General features: G+C 41.5%; 1 protein-coding gene across 1 annotated transcript in view; it reads left to right on the top strand.

The window, feature by feature from the left end:
- Positions 1-6,145, top strand: part of PAPSS1 (3'-phosphoadenosine 5'-phosphosulfate synthase 1) — a gene marked incomplete at its 3' end in the record, with an annotated part of 123,150 nt that overhangs the window by 11,193 nt on the left and 105,812 nt on the right. The window lies entirely within an intron of this gene.

Here is a 6,145-nt window from a genome sequence, read left to right on the forward strand (position 1 = left end):
ACAAAGTATTCTTGCGGAATAAAATCTTTTTATTGTGAATTGGGTGAAGGTTTACAAAGCAGATTAGTTTTCCATTAAGCAATTCATACCCGTTTTGTTTCATCTCATTAATTTCCATCTACACGTTGTAAGAGCACATGCTCCACTTGCTCTCTGTTCCTTGTTTACATTTCACTTTCTATCCTAGCCCTTCTAAACTGTGTTCTTGGGTAAATGCCACCCTTTTTATCCCAAACGGTTGATTACACTATAGTGTGCATACCTTACAAGTGTTACTGTTCACCTGATCGACATGTCGGTTGTTTGGCTGAAAATTGAACCATGAAGGTGTGTTCCTTTCCAGATGTGAACTCAGGGCCATCGTCCTGGGATGTACTCCTCTTGTTGATAACGTACCTAACAACACCAGGTTAGTGGACTCTTCCCAGGTAGCCTGGATAAGGGGATCATGTGTCATCATTTGTGCCTGTTTCATAGTGGGTTGTGGGCCTTTCATCAACCCAAACCGACTTTTTCATTTTGCCACATTCAAAACTAAAGACACTTATTGCTTATTGCTTTCACAATTCCCTTTTTAATGGTTCCTCAGAAAGCGGACAGTGCCAGTCTGTAGATGGAAACCACTGCTTTACACTGTAGTACCCCATGCTTTAGGTTTCCTTGGTTTTACCCATTCCCTTCCCACCGCCTCCTTGGTGACTAGGGGTTATAGGACCTCTGTCTGTTGTTCCAACAGGAATCTCCCTTTCCACGTTGGCGCAGAGATTTCCACGTTTCCACTGGTCAGAGCTCTGACTGGATAGGATCTGGACTTGGTTCGGTGCTAGGGCCAGCCAGCCCCTAAATTCTTTTTCCATGGCACTGTAGCTATTACTGATAACAGAAATTAAGGAATTGAAGGCTTTGTCCGTATCATTTGTATTTCTACGTGCATTTGACTAGCCAATTCCTATGAATAGCTTTTGTCTTGAGTAATTGATAGGAACATAAAAGGTGCTTTTCCTCCAGAGGTGTTTTTCATCCCATCCAGAAACTAAAGGTTGTTCATTCCCCCATTTAGCAGCCACCACCCCGACCTCCCCACCCCTGTTAGTGTTAAATGCCTCACATCTATTCCTCAGATGGTCTCTAAATCCAGGATTAACTAGGGCCTTAATTTGCCACTTATGGAGTTGGTTTAATTTTCCTTAACTTCAACTTGAACTTACATCAGAACTATTGATTGTCTGTTGTCCATTTGACTCCTGATTGAAGATTTTTTGTTTTTCTTTTCACAGGTGTAGTTGATTTGTTTCTTGTGTATTCTATTCAATAAGACACTTTTATAGTGTATGTCTCTCTATATATGTATATATATTCCAAAATATGACTTATTCCAGTGAATACATCATTATTAATGTTGAAAAATTTAATCATGTTTTCTCTGATAAGTCTGTTCAAGGCCACATTACCCAACTATGCAACCTTTTTTGTTTCCAACTTTTACATTCCAGCCATCATAAAAATACAAACACAACCCACTATCATCTCATGATTCCAATGAATAACCTAACCTACTTCAGTCAAGTCGAGTCCCTCCTCTGGTGACCCTGCAGGACAGAGTAGAACTGTCCCTGTGGGTTTCTGAGACTAAATCTTCACAGGCACAGGCAGCCTCATTGTTCCTCTGCAGAGCATCTGATGGGTTTGAACAGTCAACCTTGTTAGCAGTCCTATGCCAAACCCACAGTGCCCATGGCTCCAGTCACATCTTGATCGCATGTTTGGTCGATTTCATATTACGGAAGTTAGTAAAATCATAATTTTCTTTGCCTTCCACATTTAATGGTTGGTGCATAAATCTGAATAATGCATTAATAGCTTATTGTAAAACACACAAAACTCACTGCCACCAATTTGATTCTGACATCTTGCTAACTTACAGTACAGAGTAGAACTGCTTCTTTGGGGTTTTGATGCTGTAAGTCTTTATGGGAGCTGAAAACCTTATCAATCTCCCACAGAGCAGCTAGTGGGCTCAGAAAGCTGCTCTTGCCGCTAGTGGACCAGTGTGGAACCCAATATGCCCTCCAGGTTCATAGAACTCAGCGGGTAAACGGAAACAGCTCACCTGGAAATTAAGGTATGTCAAAAGGTGTTCACAGGGCTTGGTATAGACAGACATTAGAACATGTTAAAAATGTATACTATAAATATTATAAGCCATGTTACTTTAACTTATTAACATGACTGACAGTCATTTGGTCCTTAATACAGTGTGTATTAAGTTAATTGCTTTGAAATAAGCCTTAGTTGAAGAAGACCTAAGATTTCCAAATGCCAGTCATCATTTCCTATATAAAGAAAGCCACTGATATTTTAAAAGTAAATATATCAAACATTTACTATACTAACTAGGAACAAGAATGTAGGCTGTGTGTCCTTGGTCGCCTTTCCCAAGAGATATGTATAATACACATACAAACTCACAACACACACACACACACTTTGAGCATGAAACTGCCCATCAATAAATGAGCAATATGGACAGTAAATATTACAGTGATTGCCTAGACATAATTACACCAAGCCACATAAATATTTCTATAACGCACCCAGACAATTCGGAAAGAAACCATAAGGCTTGATTTCTATGTCCTGTCAACAGAACCCAATTGAAGATTTCAGCAGGAATTTAGAGTTGAAGTCAACTCATTCTCACTAATGTCATGTTTCTTCAGAACTACTTGAAGAATTTGACTAGATTAGGTGGAAAAGGAGGGGTGAAAATAGGAACGAGAATACAATTTTATACAGAAGTGGCCTTTAGATTCTTAATAAAATTCAGGCATAAGCAATTAAACCCTGCAGTTTCAGCCACTTGTACCGAAGGATGTTTTCTGACTTAACGCTGCAAGCCCAGGAGGTAGGAGAATGTGACATTTTTACAGATGTGTCTTCTTTAATCTGAAAAATATCAAACATGTATAAATAATAAGCGTCTGTTTTGCCTTCATTTGGTTGGTGGAATGTATTTGAAAGGTAAGAGACAAGAAACGCTGAGCAAGCATTTTCTAGTGACTTCAACTTGTTAAAAATCAAACCCACTTGTTATAAAGTGGACTTGCCTCCCAGTGATCCTGCCTGCGGGGTGTCTAAGGCTGTAGTCTTCCCAGACTGCAGACTGCCCCTCTCTCTGGAGGGGAGTGAGTCACTAGGGGGCTTGAGTCTGACCTTTCTGACTAGTGGGCAGGTGCTTCCCCACTGCACAACCAGCGCTCCTTAGTGACGAAAACAGCCTGCTTATTCTGTGTGGTTTGTTTTTTTTTCCTTTCTGTATTTTCTTGAAGCCATGTTCTCAGCGGTTTTTAAGCTTGTCAGAAAATCACTTTTTATGTATTCTACTCGACACGGAAAACGGGAAGATGTATTCGAGGGTCCACAGGAATTAGAGTTCATAACATGGATGTTCTGTTTGCCTAAGAGTCTAGTAATCCTAAAAAAATTCCCAAACAAAGTGATTGAGTCAAACAGGCTCCATGACTGTAGGCAGGAGATTTTGGGTGCCCCCTGGCGTCAGAGAAGAGGGAGGCTAAAACCCTGTTTTTTGTTGTACATTCCTGGAAATGCCAAGCTCCCAAGTCTGCTATCAATTTATAGAATGGAAATGGGTTAAAATGCCCTTATTACAGTTTTTCCAGAAACGGTTATGCCATAACGGGTGTTATGTGTACTGTAATTTTATTGAAAATACATTCATTAATGAGATGGAAGTGGGAGAGGGGAAACTTATGGTGCCTCTGTTAAACTCACTGCTGTTGAGTTGGTGCCGACTCACAGCGGCCCTGTAGGACAGGGCAGGACTGCCCCCGTGAGGGTCTAAGACTGTAACGCTTTCCGGGAGTAGAAAGCCCTGCCTTTCTCCCATGGCGCAGTGGTTTTAAACTGCTGACCTTTCAGGTTGCAAACCAACGCATAACCACTATACCACCAGTTATCAAATTGTCTCTGCCTCCAGAGAGTTTTTTATGTAAGTCTGGTGGGTTACATGTTGGAGAAAGAGGCTGCTCCTGTAAAGATGTACCACCTTGGAAACCCCAAGAGATCGTTGTACTTTGCCCGATAGAGTCTCTGTGAGTTAGGATTGACTTGATGGTATCGAGGCTTCGGGTTTGTTTTTTGGCGGACACTGAGCAGAGGAGGATTCATCGGTGTGAGACATGCCGTTCTCTTTTGCAGTGTGCGTGTTTTAAATGGAGAGGTGCGAAAAGGCGGGTCAGTTTTAGCAAAGTGCATATGAAAGTTGAACAGCTGGGTGTAAGTTGGTTCCTTAAAACACATCCTATCTTATATATGAGAGGACTTCAAAAAGTTCATGGAAAAAACGAATTAAAAGGTAAAAATTGTAAACTTTATTTTCTCACATAAGGTCTATCAAGGTCAAATCACTTCTGTAAGTAAGAATACTGGCCATTTCGCCCATCCCTAAAGAACTGAGGTCTTGGGAATGTAACCATGCCAATGCGGTCTTCTACATGTTAACTGGAGAAAAACGGCCTTCCCTGTAAGGGTGTTTTCAGATTGGGAAACGAAAAGAAGCCAGGAGGAGCTAAACTCAGACTTGTAAGGCTAATGTGCCCCATCAAAATCTCACCAAATAGCCGTGTTTGGTGAGAGGAGTGAGCAGGAGTGTGGTCCTGGTCCTGGTCCAGGAGGACTCTGATGAAACTCATCCAGGTATTTTTTGCTGACATGTTGGCTCTTTCTCCGAATGAGCAGCTATATCGTTCTTTGCCCCCTCAGAAAGGCAAACAAGCCCACCTTGAGCATCTCCCAGACACTGCTGCCTGGTTTTTGCTCTTAACTAGTCTGCTTTTACTTGAACTGGATGACTTTGGGCTCTCGGTACCCAGTGCACTGACGGTGTTTTGATTTAAGGAGCGTGTCTGTAAAACCATGTGTTTCAGGATCTGGCTGAACATTTCCATGGAAAGCTCTGCTCTGTCTGTAGCGGGTCTGGATGCAACACTTTTTTTTAAATGATAATTTTATTGGGGGCTTTTACAGCTCTTTTTTTTTTTTAACATGCTCTTAATTAGTGTCTGATATATATATGGTGCTATTTCCCCTTTTTTTCATTTAAAGATAATTTTATTGGGGGCTCTTGTAGCTCTTTTAACAATCCATTCATCAGTTGTATCAAGCACATTTGTATATTTGTTGGATGCAGCTACTTTGACACCTATAGAGCCCAGAGGTTGCTCATCTTTACCTTTTCAGTCAGAATTGTGTAAGCTGACCGATTCGACAGAAATGTCTGTGGTGGTAACTGTTGTTTCTGCTGTTAATCACCTTCCTTTTCAGTTAGGTCACAGACAAGCTTAGCTGTTTCCTCAGCAATTGATGGGGACGGTCTGCCACTGTGGGCTTAATTTTCAGTGCCACGTTCCTTCCTAAAACGTTGACCCAGCCATTTGTAAACTGCTGATTTCTCTGGGATATCTTCTCCATACACTTTGTATAAGTCAGCGTCCGTGGTTTCACCATTCTTCCACCTAAGTCCTACCATCCATCTGAAACTTGTGCTTGCTTCCATGTTAACATCATTCATGTTTCTCTGGTAGGGCTCTTTTTAAACAGGTGTCTTAGCCTTCTGAGTGCTTCAAACTAGATCGTGTTCAGACATGTTGAAGCAAGTTAGTGTAAGTTTAATTTCGTGGTCAAAAAACAATTGAAACCCATTAAGGTGTTTTTTTTTCTCACAGTACCCATTTTCTGTGAACTTTAAATAAACGTGCTTGCAAAGGTACTTTTCCCCACTTTGAAGAATGTGTGGGTGATTCTCAGCCCTTGTTGGACTCATCTCTGATAATTTCACACCTGTGCTGTCATGATCTATTGGGGGGAAATGTTGATTGGGTCAAGAGTTTTTATTTAATATTCACTGAATGTGGCTAGGGAAAGACAAGTAAGTCTTGCCAGCGGGTCTTACTTTAAATGTATGCCCGTGGACTTCAAGTAAAGGAGTCCGGGTGGGTCTGTCAGGTCAGTGTTGGATTCCTGACCTCATGACCAGCAGTTCAAAGCCCCTCGTCATTCAGAGAAAAGAGAGGAGGCTCTCTGCTCCCGTATTTCCCCTGAGAAACCCTCCCTGGGGACACGAAGG

The sequence above is a fragment of the Echinops telfairi genome, unplaced genomic scaffold (assembly GCF_000313985.2).
Source record: "Echinops telfairi isolate 266 unplaced genomic scaffold, ASM31398v2 ScPeMD7_7468;HRSCAF=8506_0, whole genome shotgun sequence".
NCBI classification, from domain to species: domain Eukaryota; kingdom Metazoa; phylum Chordata; class Mammalia; order Afrosoricida; family Tenrecidae; genus Echinops; species Echinops telfairi.